General features: G+C 45.7%; 1 protein-coding gene across 1 annotated transcript in view; it reads left to right on the top strand.

Annotated features, from left to right (window-relative positions):
* LOC135377716 (ataxin-1-like) overlaps positions 1 to 16,046 on the top strand; it is a 142,469-nt gene that overhangs the window by 14,449 nt on the left and 111,974 nt on the right. The window contains exon 2 of the mRNA XM_064610334.1: positions 11,443 to 11,494. The gene's annotated coding sequence lies outside the window, so the exon portion shown is untranslated. The remainder of the gene's footprint in view (positions 1 to 11,442; positions 11,495 to 16,046) is intronic.

Raw genomic sequence — 16,046 nt, 5'->3', positions numbered from 1 at the left:
GTCACTGTTCCCCGCGGACAAACGTGGAATTTACCATTACGGGTGTACTGCAAAAAAAAAAAAATATTTTTCGAACAAACATGGCAAGGGAAAGGTGGTTATATAAATCTAAAACTATTTCCAAATAACCGTGCGCAGGAAGCTATATTGAATGACGATGTTTTCCAGTCGGCTACGAGCAAAAGAATATCCGATTTATATTCGAAATATGTACTATATGCGCCGTTGTCGAGTGTGACGCTGTTTTGCGCTCTGTGACTACTCTGTCCTAAATATCTTTGGGAGTAACTTGCAAATACTTTTAAAGGCAGTATTGACTATCAACTTCAACACTTCTTGGAGGCAACTTGTACTCATTTCTTAAGTTGCTCCTAAGATACTTTCTTTCATTTTTATTATGTTTTTATTTGTTTTTCTTGTTGTTGTTTTTTGAGGGGAGAGACAGGGAGGTTCGGTGAAAAAGATGAGCTTCGTGTGTTTTTGTTTGGCGCTATGCCACTTACATATGCATAAATTTCATCTCAGATATTCCGGCGCCTCATGTGTAGTAAATACGCGGAACAATGGTTGGCCGGTGAAACGGATGCTCAAAAAGAATGAGAAGTTGCCTCGCAAAAACGCTTACTGTTCTCGGCAAAGCTGAAGAAAGACGCGACATTGGACAGGAGACTACCGAGCCACTTCACTCAGAAAAGTCCGCACACAAACGTAGTCAGACTCACTCCGTGCCGGGGATATCGCAAACAGAGCAGAGTCGACCAACGGCGCGAAAACTAGGCCCCTGCAAGGCTACGCTTCCCATCAGCAGAAGTGGTACACAGCTTACACAGTCTATGCTTCGGATAACTTCTCGTTGGCAGATGACACTAGAACACAGAATAGTGCTCCTGGTGTTAGAACAGTTTACGAGAAAATTCCTACGAAAAAGTGCGACGTGGAACTAAAACAATTCCCGTGATGCAATTTAGGGATGTGTGAAGGTTCGAAAATTTCTGTACGGCATTTGACTACTACAGCGATTTTCAACGTAATCTTCCTTTGTGCAGCACATCACTCTACATATGGGGCGCGTAAAGCCACTTATTCGAAATAGAAAACTACGCAAAACGGAATTATTTACGCTTTGTCTCGTGCTTCTTGAAAAAAGAAAGAAAAAAGAAAACATAGATATCGTGAATCTTTAGCGTCCTGAGCTCAAACAAGTGCAAGACATCTTCTCCGCACGATGCCACTTCCTCGCAGGGAAGCTCGCTTTAGGGAGATCTCACCAGTCCGCGTGACCTGCTGCTGGTTTAGATTACTTTTTCACTCAAAACGTGTGACTTGTGACTTTTTCACTCAAACGTGTGACACTGCGAAACGTGTGACTTTTAGTGAAGGCACAGTAATGTTCCTCGATTCGACCGTCTGGGCGTCTCTGCAGTCCCTGTAATTTTGTAGCGCATACAATTCGTCAACGTTAATAACACCACTCACGGATCATGCTCATGTCGTTGGAGATTTATGAGTTCCACGACATACCTCTTCCTATAGGAATTGCTGTAAATCGTTAGAACACCATATCGCCCCCTGGCGATGAAACTCTCCACTCAAGTTTGCTCTTACAACACCAGGAGCATTCAACGTTCACCTTTCAACGTATAGTTTTCTGAGGCATATTCCAAGCTGTACCACATGTATCTGACAGCGATGGGGTCGGATATCTGTGTTCAGTGGGGGGAGGGGGCAACCCCCGAAATCGTATCTTTGGTAGTGCACTTGGGAGAGAGTAAGCGAGGGCCACACCCTCTCCTACATATAGAGTTCCCTTAGAACGCTTCCCAATATATTTTTGTGACTACGCTACTTATTGCTGTTTTATTATATAATTATGCGTAGATAATTATATTATATAATATATATAAATGTTTATTATCATTCATATTATTATTATTATTTATTTATTTCTCAGCTACTTATTCCTTCTCCCAAATGCACTACCAAATGTACGATTTCGGAACGGGGGAGGGGGGTTGAAACCCCCGGAACTTCCTCTCCACTGCACGCAGATATCCGACCCCATCGCTGTCAGATACATGACGTACAGCTTATACTGTATCTTAGATAACTCAGACGACATTCCCCCATATGTTTCAGATGATGCTAATGGTTGTATTGCAAATAGGAAGCCAAGACACGTTGATCTTTTCCGTAAGGCTTCCGTTATCTTTACTTGTAGTATCGTATAAACCACGAAAAAGTGCACGTCCTTTTTCTGCCTTCCTTCAGAGCCGTTTCCTTTCGGAGACGTGGGTACAGAAACCCATCCGGCAGTCAGTCGACAGTCGCTTTGTGTCGCCACCACGTGATGCTCAGTGGAAACTCCATGAAGACAGTCACGTTCGTCCGCTGCACGTGTCCCGACTCGTCCTATTGACACTGTGGGATGAAGGCATGGGCTCAACGTCCTTGATGACGTAAGCTTGACTCCACGTAAATGACAATTGATCAGGCTATCTAACTGCGCAGGATTACGAAACATATAGAAAGGGGGGGGGGGGATATGTCTAATAGAGTGAATAAAAAATAAAACGGAAATGTCAGCCAGGCTATTGCCAACTTGCTATTCCGAAAAAGAAACTGAAAAATAAACAAATAGAAGGATGAAGAAAGGAATTGAGAATAAACAAATGAAATAAAGGAAAGGAAAAGACGAAAGAAAAACAGGCACACAGTGCAGTGCAGTACAGGCACGAAGGAAAGTTCCAAGAATGTCCAGTCAAGGGGCAGACGCAAGGCTAGAGTCATTTAAGAAGCGGAGCAGGGCTGTGGTATAGAAAGGCCTCTTTATGAAATATCCACAGTGTGGGGACAGAGTGGAATTTTGACGGCATCTGTATCCTTCCGATGGTTCGGTCTTGCTGGATGTCTCTATCAGGAAACCGTAGAGGTAAATTTTCTCCTATGCTCCAAGAGAAGAATGGTCTGTGTGTCCAAAAGTCCGGGAGTTTAATATACGCTATATACAAAGCAAAACGGGCTTGCACTTGGATCAAGAACTCACAGGGGGGGATGGTAGGGTCTCGGACATTCTAGTAGACGGTGAGCCCCGCTCAAGAACTCTTAAAATTATCTGCGTCCGCTTATACATATAAGACAAAATTAGCCGCTGCCTCGAGAATACATTTCCCAATAGCAATGCTTAATAGAAAAGGAAACTAACAACTTAATTGGATAAATAATTAGGTTGGTCACGCGATAATCGCCGCCCCGTGGCGGCACAATACGCTATCGATATTTACTGACGACAACCCTGTTTCAACTGACAACCTGGGAAGACGGAGGTGCAGCAATGGCGGTCGATGATAGCGAACCTTACAGTGTAGATAAGACATCTACGAGCATCATCCTGTGAAGTTTCCTTTTTGGTGGTTGCCAAATACACACTGGCAGTAAAGTAACAGTGTTAAAACAGGTGGTGGTAGAGCCGCTTGCCCTATAGTCGGCCTCGCTCAGGCCGCGCGTCGTAGGCCAACTTCAGAGCGAACTGTGCCAACATTTGTCTTAAAACAGGGGGTATGTCTGAATCGGCTCGCCGTTGTTGGCCACACGGATCTTCACGTCTATAGCAAGAAAAAGAAAAAGGATGGAGGATGACGGCTGGAGATGCGTAGAGGGTGCGTGAGTCCGTCGGGGCCTGCAAAGGGCTAGAGGGGTGGTTGGGCAAGACCCGCCTCCTGCAAAGAGAGAACAAGGTTTCTTGCTTTAGCGGAACGTTCGGCATAAGAACCACCGGGGGGGTAGAGGATGTCCGCTAGCGTGCCAGAGCTGGACTAAGGGAGGTGGGCTTCGCGCGCAGAATAGTATATGCTCGGCATTCTCGCAGGATGTGCTCGATTTGTTCAGGTTGTTGACGGTGGCCGCAGCCGGCGTCGCCGCTATAGGGCCGATCTTGAATAGTTGAGAGTTTGTGAACGCAGATCCAGTGCGTAGCCTATGCAGCATGGTCTGTATATGGCTCGAGGGAGGTCTATCATGGGATGATGCATGATGTCCCGTATCCCACACTCTTAGAAATGAACTTCACCGCATAGCACGCTCCTAGCCAACCATGACGTCGAATGATATCGTTATCTGCCCTGATTTGTTATAAACGGGAGGCGTGCGCCTTTTTTGTGACAATTATGAACAGCGTAAGTGTCACAAAAAAGGCGTATGCCTCCCGTTTTCAACAAATCAGGGCAGATTACGCTATCATTCGAGATCATGGTTGGCTAGGGGCGTGCTATGCGGTGAAGTTCATTTTTAAGAGTGCAGGGTGGCGCAGTTCAACAAGTAGCTGAACGGCCATTTGCATGTCGGTGTCGTCTTAAAACGGGAGAGGGGGAGGGGGGGGGGTGATGCCGGAATAGCTTGCCGTTGTTGGCCGCACGCGAGTGAGCATCATCACGTCTTTAGCAAAAAGAATAAAAAAATGAAGAAGAAATGTGAAGGGTTCAAGGTGAGGTAAGGGCAAGATGACACTGATGAGACTGAAGTGCAATGTGTATGAAAGAAAACAGGTGGTGGTGGTAGTGGTGGTGGCGGTGAAAGAGCTCGCCGTTGTCGGCCTCGCAGAGCTGGGCAACGTCACGACTAACGCCCTGGGGAATGCGCATCCTGGGCCCACTTCTAAGGGAGCTGTGCCGACATAGACAGAAAACGGGGGGGGGGGGGTAATGGCAGGATCGGCTCGCCGTTTTTGGCCGTACAGAAGTGGGCGTGGACAGAATACAGAATTGACTACATAACACGCTCCTTGCTTGCAGCAGCGCAGATGTAGATGCCCCGCAGAAGACCCCGAAGAAAAGTATCTTGTCTTTGTCCTGATGTCTCCTGGGTTTTCCTCGGACGCTTTCAGACATATGTCGGCACAGTTCCCTTTTTATACCCCTCCCCTGTCACACGGGCACCTTCGAGCTGCATTGAGCCAATGCGCATCAAACTCAATGCAGATCAGGCGTAGACAAACGGGCACCGCTGAGCAGGATCGAGCTTCAATGCAGCTAAGTCGGCCCAGGACGCGCATTCTCCCAGGGCGTCAGTCGTGACGTAGCCCACCTCTGTGAAGCCGACAACGGCGAGCCCTTTGACCACCACCACCATCTGTTTTAACAGTGTAATGCTTCTGTTCTGTCTTCTGCTCATTGCAGAGTAGGTAGGGTTCTTCGTTTTCGGGTTAAACCCGATTTTTCACGATAGTTCCTCCCGAACACGTTTTCAAGAATTCCGGTAAAACCCGACATCTACCCGAAATTCTTGCGGTCCTTCAACTTGTCGTTCTCTGTAAACCGTCGGAAAGGTGACTCATAATATCAGCAAAGAGAGCTATTTGTCACAACCTATTTGTCCTCCTTTTATAATCCCCTCCTGCAGTGCTTTTGTGGAGCTCGGGCAAGTGTTTGAATACCGCGGTCATCCACTGCCCCAGTTCCGAGCAGAAAAATATAAAGATTATTGTTTCTAGCCCCAGTGTCACAGCAGTGGCTTGTTTCATATGCCTTTCGTTTCACCCGAAAATTCCCCGGTGACATATCAAACAGAGATCATAGCGCCCGATTTCTCCCCGAATTCTCGGTTGTAGGGGCGCGCGCCTGGAGTTTAGCGGAACGACGCCAGCGCCAATTTCTTCCCTGTCGACGGAAGGCGAAACTACCGTCCCGTGTATGCCGGAGTGTGCTGCTGGGCGATTCCACGCGAAATGATCCAGCTGACCTGCTCGGCCCCCACAAAACGATCCCGAATTTTTACGAAAAATTTTTTTAGCAGTCGCTAATAGTGCAAAACGACACACCACGAAACATTTCTTCCCAAATCTCAATGTGGCAGGTGCTAGACACGAGTAAAGTTCGCAGCGCTGGCGAAAACCGTGCCTGGCGTGAACGGCAGGTGCGGCTCATAGAAAGCACCTAGAACTGTGTGGTTTTCTTTTGCGGATAGAGGAAACGATGCTCTACACAGCATCCAAATCCCGGTTGTCGTGCTGTAATCGGTGCAGGGATACAAAGGCCGGAAGTTTCGCAATTTTCCTCCTACTTCGCGATTTTTTTGTGGACAATCAAACCATTAAATTTTAATGAATATTTTTTTCTTGCCAAGGCCCCAAGGAATACTTCAACAGGAAAAATCGCCAGACACGTAACTTTCACAGTCATTGCAGGAAAAAAAGAGGAAGTATGCGATTTTTCCAAAATTCGCCACAATCGAGCGTAAAACACGCAATGAAGAGGTCGGAAGAGACGCCTGAAACCAACGCAGTTTTATAGAACGAGCCTTGCTCTACAACATACTAAAAAATCTCGAGGGTGTTTTTTCGTATACAGGAGAAAATATTTTTTTGTAGTAGAGGGTATTACGACCACAGAAAGAAAAGAAAAGGGCCAACAAAAAAAGCTGTCACCAAACTTCATCCACACGGGTGACTTCCTGTCTTTCGTTCTGACAGTGAAAACCCCGGAGCGGCATAGCTTTTGTAGCGAGGACAAGTCCTCAGCGTCCTATCATCAACTCGTGCACTCCAGTCCAAAAAATGTATCCCAGGGCAGTGGATATGTCTCTAAACCCTATGGAACGTAATTTCAGTGGGGCTTTGAAACAACAGTGTTGGCACTTTCCTTTTAACCACTGAAGTCAGTAACGCACCTTTGGCTTCCATTTGAGCATCATTTATTCAGTTGTTAGAACATTGCTACAGAATAAAGCAAATGTTGATATTCAGATAATATAAGCCACAAGTTTATTCGGTCTCACTGAGCTCATTGAGGAGATATGTAAAGTAAAAATACTCTAGCTTTGGGATTAATTCTGAAAGAAACGAGTCATCCCGAGTGACTACCACAGTCTGTGTCTCCTTCGGACTGTACACAAACAAAACACCCCTGGACAGGTTGAGAACATATAACTGGACTTGGATTTGAGTGTAGTAGCAATGTTGATTCCTTAGTGATACCTGTCCAGTACACAGCTCTAGATATTCTACCAAACATCGTGCACCATCTTCAAAAATAACGCTCCTGTGAAGTATGCTTCCACGTTCTCCACCTTGCCGAATCCACAAAATAGACGCAACATTGCCATAGCTAGGAAAGCACGGCGGCACAACGCAGAAGTAGCCGTTCACTTGCTCTCGCTAGAAACAGCTGCGCCTATGGCCTGGCTGGCGCGAGACGGTAATTACTCCGCCACCGCGAGTGGCGCTGTACGCAGTGAACTTGCACGCCACCTGGCCGAGGCGTTCCCTCTGTTTAGAAACACGTGACGTCATGAGAAGACCGGTTCGAGGTTATATTTTGCTGTGGTAGGCAAGAAGTGGGAAAAACGCCTCGGCTGATAGGCTGATAAAGCTGATAGTGCCCACCAGCATGCTTGGCGCGGCGGCGTTACGTAATCAATGACGTAGGGGTGCGGGTCGTCTATTGGGAACCCAGTTACAGAATGGCGATAATGTAGTGACCGTACAAAAGTCTATCAATCTCTCTTATGATCCATATCTTTATCGGTACACTGCAGATAAGGCGTCCTACCGCGTCCCAGTATACAGGGTGTCCCAGAAAACGTGTCATTGAATTATAATAAAAAAAAAACTAGGCCACCTAGAAATATGCTGTTAACGGCATTTGTTCTTATTAGGATTTTGCCACCTCCTCATGTGATTGTCATGTATCAAGTTTAATTATGTAAATATTTGCAAACTGAACTCGTAAATTTGCTAAGTGAAGGTCACTTTTTTACCCCACCAATATGGAGAGCGAGCAGAATTCACTCAAATTCATGACAATTGACAGTGATATCCATGAGCTATCCCATCGAAAAAAATAGCCTAACATCATGCTTTTCCGAGCACCGGACCATAACGCGCGATGGATTTTTGAGCGCAATCGCTCACAGTCCGACGAAAGGAGGTTCCAAAGCCAGCCCACAGAGTGATAGTAGAAAAAGTGACAATTTCTAAAATTGGGAGAGGGCAAGCATTATCCCAACGAAAGTCGGACGTGATAAGTCGTGATTGTGTTATCTCTTGCTGCGATGCCGCGGTGGGCTGGGTTTCCAACCTCCTTTCGTCGGACCGACAAAGATTGCGCTGAAAATTTCACTTTGCGCTATCCTGTGGGAGCTACGTAAAGCATGATGTTCGGCTATTTTTTTCGATGGGATAGCCCCTGAATATCCCTGTCAATTATCATTAATCTGAGTAAATGAGACACGCTCTTCACATTGGTGGGGTAAAAAAGTGGCCTTTACTTGGCAAATTTCAGACTTAAGCTCGCAAAAATTTACATTATTAAACTTGGGTTACGTGACATGCACATCAGGAGGTGGCAAAAATCCAGTAAGAGCAAATGCCGTTGACCGCATGACTCTAGGTGGTGTAGTTTTTTTATTATAATTCAATGACACGTTTTCTGGGACACCCTGTATATTAGGGCGGCCATGAGATTATATGTCGATGAACCTTTTATCAAACTGCTGTCGTCATCCTAATTGGAATCTGGCATTCGGACTAAATGTAATGGGGAAAAGAAGTTATGAAAATCGTGAAAAGAATATTAAAGTTGTTGGCACCACGATTAAACATTATAAAACGAGAATTAAAAATTACGACATAAGGATTAAGTACGGAACATATTGTCTCCTTTTCGACCGGGTACCCCGTCTTGAACATTAATGTACTTCATCAGTGCTTACGTCCATACTCATCGTGTGATCCGCAAAAAAGTACCGGCCGACTAGAGCGTAGGTAGCAGCGGCCGTGACGTATCTATCACACGTAATTTTTTCTTTTTTTGTTTCTCCCGTAAAATACCAAGGAGACTAATGCATTATTTTTTCGCGACGCCCACACCTAATGTGCATGACGTAAGGTACGGTAGACGGCACCCCGGAATAGCGCAAGTAACGGCCAAAATAAAACCGCTTAACCACCTGGCCAGCTGCGTACTTTGTACTTCCCCGAAAGCATTTGAAAAGAAGGCAGAGAATGAAACACGACACAAGGCCCCAGCTATATGGATGAGGGGACAGCAACAAAGGCTCTTGGAGCACCGCTATACGGCCCTGGTGTGTCACCTCAGAATATGAGTCAGTGGAAAGGATCCTACAAGGAGACACGATGTTTTTCTTTCCTTTTTTCTTGGTTTTTTTTTTTTTTTATCCATATACGGGTTTCTGGCCAACTGTATGAGTCACGGTATAGCGAGGTGCAGCCACCGAGCATGCGAGTGCGTGGCGGTGGTTTGCAGCCGATGTTTGCGGTGTGTGCTACTAACAACGGAGCTTTCTTGGAATGAAATAAAAAAAGGGGAGGCCCGTTGAGGTCGAAGAACGCCGAAGACCTCGGACCCGGTGACGCGTAACGAGGCAGATGTTTTTCGTTGCATCCATACTAATAAGCTAGCTTCTTAAGATGCTGGCTGCCTGATAAGATTAGTCCCCAATGATTAATTTCGAAGGCGTGAGTTCTGTTGTCGTTTTACAGTGCTGGTCTCGCAGGGACCGGCAGAAGGCCCCGAAGAAAAGTCTATGTTTTCTGATGTTTTGTCAAAGCAGTGCAGCATTTCGCGAGCGTAGCGTCGGCTCCGTGTTCTCGGGAAATCGTTGTTTGTATCTGTGCGAATAGTAATCTTAAAACTGAAGTGAATGCGAATCGAATAATTGTGTAACTGAACCGAATACACATACATCACACGTACGTTATAAGGTGGGGAAAGATGAGACACGGGGCAAGACGCGACATTTTTTGCCGCCTCTCTCACAGACGCGTTGCACCATGCGCTTGAAACATTACTCATTGGTGGCTCTGCGTCTTCGCTTTATTGCACGTGAGCATTGTCCGGATTGGTGTATGCATTGAAGAGCAAAAAAAAAAAAAAATTGGTTACTTCTGCCTAGAATATAAAGACCCGCCAAAAAGGCGCGATTTTCTGGAGTCCTTTTTCTTGTCATCTGCGCAGCAGCGTTTCGCAGGCTTATTCTGTCAATGTAAGTTCACATCCTATTTCTTTATTAATCCATCTAGATATACGCATAATATGGGCACTCTTGGTTATCCGGTGTTGAACAGAAAAATTAATGCATCCGATTATATGCACGGGGCAAGACGCGACAATTTAATGTAACTTAAATTTAATGTAATTTAGAAACGGATAAGTCAACTATTAGGTGGCTTTATGCTTGTTCCTCAGAGATTTGTTCCTTTTTCTTTTTCCTTATTGCGTAGGATTTTCCAGCAAATTTTCCTGTTTCATAGGATATTTCCAGCAAAGCAGAAGTGCACGCTAGAGCGAGCAACCAGCGACACATCAGACTGGCGGTGCCTTGTTTATAAAGGACGGTGGAGGGAAATGGCACCGGGTTCTGTGTGGTGGTGTGGGCGGTGGGCTCGGGGGGGGGGGGGGGGGGGGGGCACAGGTCGGGGAGGACAAATAACTCCCTGTGTTCGCATGCAAGCTTTATATTGAAGGAAGACGAAGTCCAAATCCAGTCTTCGCCGACACGCCGCAAAATTAGGGGGGTCCGAGTAAAAGAGATAAATACTTTACGACATATGGCAGACACTAATTTTAGCCAAGCTCCACGATGTTCATTGGTCATTCATTGGTGTATTTCGCAACTTTTTCACGTCAGTTGCTGTGCTATAAGTCCGCATCGTCATGCTCAACTGGTCATTGACAAATATACTAAATGCAAGGAATGAGTTCTAAGTTTGAAACAACGGATTTGAGCGGCACGTTGGGTGGATTGCCGTGAAAGCGCTCTCTCAAATACGTGATCGGCGCGACGATACAGCGAGAAGGACGAAAACTTTACGGCAAGTTGCCTCTCTTTCACAGTAACTTGGTTGTCGTGGCAGATTACCACATAGAATTAGTTTCCATTTTGTCTTCTCCTTTGACTGTCTATGCAGGCAGCTTCAAATCGCTCTTTTCGAACGACGAAACTAGCACAGCACTGCTAGACGCTGCTGGCTGGTACCAGGGCATTACGCCGCGTTTCCCCTCGAGGGGCCGCTGCCGTCGATAGAAAACTCTTGCGCACGGTGCCCATAGTTCATTACCACGGCGTGTCTCATCTTTCCCCACGCGGTGTCTCATCTTGCCCCGAGGGTTGGGGCAAGATGAGACAATCTGCATTTTTGAATTTCTTGTTCTGTGTTCATTTTAGGCCGGCTACGTCCGTTCTGCATTTGCAGGTCAGAAGCTCTAGACCCCTGATAATGTGTCTATGGCTAGTTTTTTCAAAAACATGAAAAATGAAAATTTCACGTTCAATTGCAAATTTCTGTCTCATCTTGCCCCACCTTACCCTATATTTTTTCTTTCGAATTCAATTCAATTGTGTTTCTGCCGCCGCACCCGCGTTCGCACACAGAGCCAGCAGAGCCGTTAGCTATGCAATGATCTTGTTTTTCGTTTTCTATTTTTGCAGGATACGTTCAACAAACAGCGCCATCGTCGCGCGGCTACCAGGAGGAAGTGATGTAAGTTAGATTGTGTCCTTCCGGGCCCATCTCACGACAGTGCATACTTGGTGAAAGCAGTCCATTGATACTGAGACAACGGAAAAGAATAACGGGGAAGTGCAGCTTTTTAGGATGTTCCAGGATGTGCGTTATACCTTTTCACGTAGGGGAGTCACGAAATATAAATTCAAAGTACGACAAATATCAGCCAATCAGAACAGCTATAGTTAACATTTGCGAAATTTACTGAATCAGCCGTTTTCGTCCGCACGAGAGTTCGGACGTGCCGACATTCCGGTGCACGTTTGTTCGCTTGTCGTTTCATGCACAGCTATAGCAAATCACTTGCTCACCGGCGGTCAAAGCTTGTGAACTGAGCATCTCAGGTTCATTAAAGGGGCACTAAAGTGCAAACATTTCTCCTCACTGAGTGAAAAAAATGCCGTTACTTTGACATCAACACAAAGGAACGAGATTTACCCGTTGCATCGTTCGTGATTTATCATCGATAGAAAAAACGCGCTTTCCTTTCTTCTCTCCTTCTCAAGAATGGCGGCAATGCGGAGAGGACGATCTCCCGCGATGATCGGACAAATCGTTTGAGGAAACCAATGAGAAGCCCTCTCCGGATCGTCGGCCATAAATCACGAACGACGCAACTGATGAAACTCGTTCCTTTTGTGTTGATGTCAAGGTAGCAGAATCTCCCATTCCGCGAGGAGAAATTTTTGCACTTTAGTGTCCATTTAAAAATGGTGGTCAAAGTCAGTGAATTAAGTATCAGAGATTCGAAACCGACATCTACGAGTGTGCTTCTAAGCTACGAGTGCTTCTAAGAGTGTGCCTTTTGCCTTCTTTGTGATGCTAAGACGGTTGTTTTGTTTTCTTTGTGATAAGACGGTTGTCACGAGCATCAAGGTCAAAGCAGGGGAATGAAAGGTAAAACAAGAGGCGGGAACACTTGCTCCTCTTCCCGCATCTCTCCTGCGATCTTCTTTGCGACAATCGAGCAGGCGGGGCTAAAGCGGAACTTTTACTTTTTTTCTTTCGACTGTTACTGTTGCGATACTGTGCATAGTTTTTGTTGGGCCTGTGGTTATTCGTGGAGGACTTCATATTTCTGTAAAAAAAAAGTGAGGTTCGCTTGGCAATTTTAAAAGTTTAATTGAAAAAATAAATTTCCCACAATTAAAAATTGTCCAATGCCTTCCTTAATTGTGGCAAAAGTTTCCAGAAGATAATTGCCGAAAGTGCCACAATCCTCCGGCGAGTACGTCGCCAGTTAAAATTTTTTATCATGTTAGGTGAAACACCCTGTATTACTAAGAAAAATGATGCATCTGTTATGTTTCGGTGGACACACGCGGTGCAATGTATTCCACGCTGCACTGTCGCAAAATTGTTTTCTTTGCTTTGCTTTCCTCCCGCGATTTAAGGAGGTACTGTAATCGGCGTCAGCGTGCAGAACATGCTAGCAAACGAGAAAGCCATCATTTTCATTCGCAGGGATCTGGAAACCTGCAGTACGCTGGTCGAATTTGTTGATTGCAATCAATGCCCCGAATATTACTGTAGGGGATGACATCATTTTGGTCCAAATATCACGGGCTGGCGTGCAGAGAGAAGCGATTTTGTTGCATCTCCCAGAGACTCCCATGTATTGAAAATTTGACAAACTTTAATTCGCAAAAAATTGGTGGATCGTATCATACCTTCAAAAATATGTCACCCCCTAGATAAACTCGAGGGGAACACGCCTGTACCTGTTTCGTGTAGAAATTCAGTGAGGTTTACGAGAACCCTGCGAACAAAAATTCCCGATAGACTTCTTAAGAGGTCAGTCCTCTTAACATGGCGTCCTGCTATGGGTCGGGGACGAACTGTGATCAGGACATCTCTCTGAGGGTCTGCCGGTAAAGCCGTGGGAAAACTCGGACAACATATCCAGGTGACGGGAGTGGAGCCCACAACCTCTCGGAGCAGATCCCAGCCACCAGCACCCGGCCATGCCGGTGGTCGATCTTGCCACATAAGGATTTTTACGAGTGGTTGCAGCTCCTTCTGGATCACGGTCAGAAGCACTGGTGTCTTTTTTGAGGGGGGGGGGGGAGGAGGTGGAACACCTCATCCCATCGGCATTACTTGGCGTGTAAGTGGTGCATGTGGTCAGCGCATGTGGTGTTGAAGCATTACGGGCCTACTTGACGATTACTTCAGATATTACCTGGGCGCCATTTTAGCAGCAGTGTAGCAACTTGCCGAACATCAGCGGAAGGGCATCAGTTTTCAGTTGAACGAGGCGTCGCTCTCTGAGAAATGTTTAAATTTGTGACAAATTTTATTTTTACTATCGTGTTATAGGAAATACTATTTTATTTCGCAGAAGGGACCCTTTCTATCAATCAATCAGTCGGCCCATAAAAATACGGTATTTCAACCGACAATAATTTACGCTGCAACGACAGTTTAGATGGTACAGGGTTGTGCAGAACTGTCTACAAGAACTCTCTACTGTATATGAAAGTGACACAATTGTGCCATGTTCCCCCTCGAATGGCTCGCTCAACAAGTCTTGCTATCACTGTACAACGCTATAAGTTTTAAAAATAATCATAGGCACATTTTCCCACTATGTGCATTTTTGGTTCGTGACAATATAACATCGATAAATAGCGGGAGATTTTACCCCTAATTACGTGTAAAAAATAGCACCGGATTTCGCCTACTGACGAGCTTATGAAAAGTACTTACGGTAATCCAAGAAGAGTTCCCCGAACTTATGTTATATCCGCATTTCCCAGTCATATAATATACCTCACCATACTATATTATACCGGGTGTTTCAGTTAAATCCCCGGGCTAAATAATTCGCGAACCGGTGCACCAATCGAATAACTTTCTTTTTTACAAGTATCTGTCCAGTACCGCCTACAAGATGCGCACCGCGTGAACGAGCGGGAGGCGCTCATTATTTAAATAAAAATTCAAATGAGTTTCGTGAAAAAAGCTAATTTCTAAAGCAGGGCGCCGTCGGCATTAAAATGGGTACTACTCCTTTTGGGACCTTCAGTGGACACCTTTTAGAGAAAAATCTGCCACCAAAGCGGGTCATTTATTGCAGTAATTAATTGGTTTCGGTTTACGTATTTTTGTCGCGGCTGGTCGCGGCGAAGCGCAAAAGGACGTAATTCATTGGTGTAATTCATTGGTGTAAGGATGTAATTCATTGGTGGACATGGGAGTGAAAGAGTGTCCTTTTGCGCTTCACCTCGACCAGCCGCGACAAAAATATGTAAACCGAAACCAGTTAATTACTGCAACAAATGACCCGCTTCGGTTGCAGATTTTTCTCTAAAAGGTATCTACTGAAGGTCCCAGAAGGGGTAGTACCCATTTTAATGCCGACGGCGCCCTGCTTTAGAAGTTATCTTTTTTCGCGAAACTCATTTGAATTTTTATTTAAATAATGAGCGCCTCCCGCTCGTTCACGCGGTGCGCATCTTGTAGGCGGTATTGGACAGATACTTGTAAAAAAGAAAGTTATTCGCTTGGTGCACCGGTTCGCGAATTATTTAGCCCGGGGATTTAACTGAAACACCCGGTATAGGGCCGGTTTGCACAAAAACTGGGAGGACCTCGATATTCCCGGTTGCGAAATCCCAGATCACCTAATGCAACCGAAATTCACGTTCTCGAAACAAGGACCATGAAGGAGAATGCTCGATTGCTTCGTAAGATGATATGTCGCGTCGAAAAACACGAACAAAAATAACTGTATTTTGAGACATTCCCCAAGCAGCACAATGTACTGAAAGTCGAGTGCAATAGGGGTGGACGTGTAGCTGGAAGGCCTTGAACGGACTCGTGAAAGTAAAAAACATTGATAAGACACATACCGTCCACTCCTATTGCACTCGACTTTCAGTACACTGTGCTGCTTGGGTCATCAGGTTTTCAGTTGGCTGTCCAAGTCGTTTCAGCCAATGAAAGCCACATTGTAGCGGCCGTTAGTGTTAGCAGGGCGGGCTCGACGGAACAGCACGTTGGCTAGTTTATTATTAGGTTAGTCTAAGTTCGCTGTTGACAGTTTCCCGCGCGCGACTGTGCATTTTATAGTCGGATAACATTTATTTACAGTAGTTTGATTTCGATCACTTTATTTCGAGGTACACGCCAAAACTTCTGCTAGGATAAGGAAAACCCTTAGCCACAGCTTTGGCAGTGTGTTCGGCCCTGGAAGGCCTGGAAGGCCCTGGAAGGTTCCCCGCACCATTTTTATGCACAACGTTTTTTCTTATATACATGCTGTCATGGCTGTGTCTCCCAACAAACAAGTCTCTCTGGGCTACGAGGCAACCCCGGGGGTATTAGAGACAATAGATTAGTCACGGTTGGTGCAGCACAGAGGAACGCATGGCCTCATCCTCTATAGGATCCCTCCCCCAATTCAAGAGTATATATCCGACGGCCAGCCACACTAGTACGAGCAGCCGCCATGCGAGGCAGCACTGGTTGCTCAGGCAGGATTTTCGGAGGAATGTCAAATCTACCCCATCGTTTTAATGGAAAT

The sequence above is a fragment of the Ornithodoros turicata genome, chromosome 1 (genome assembly GCF_037126465.1).
Source record: "Ornithodoros turicata isolate Travis chromosome 1, ASM3712646v1, whole genome shotgun sequence".
NCBI classification, from domain to species: Eukaryota; Metazoa; Arthropoda; class Arachnida; order Ixodida; family Argasidae; genus Ornithodoros; species Ornithodoros turicata.
The sequence above is the reverse complement of the archived record's forward strand: the minus strand, read 5'-3'. Positions and strand labels throughout refer to the sequence as shown.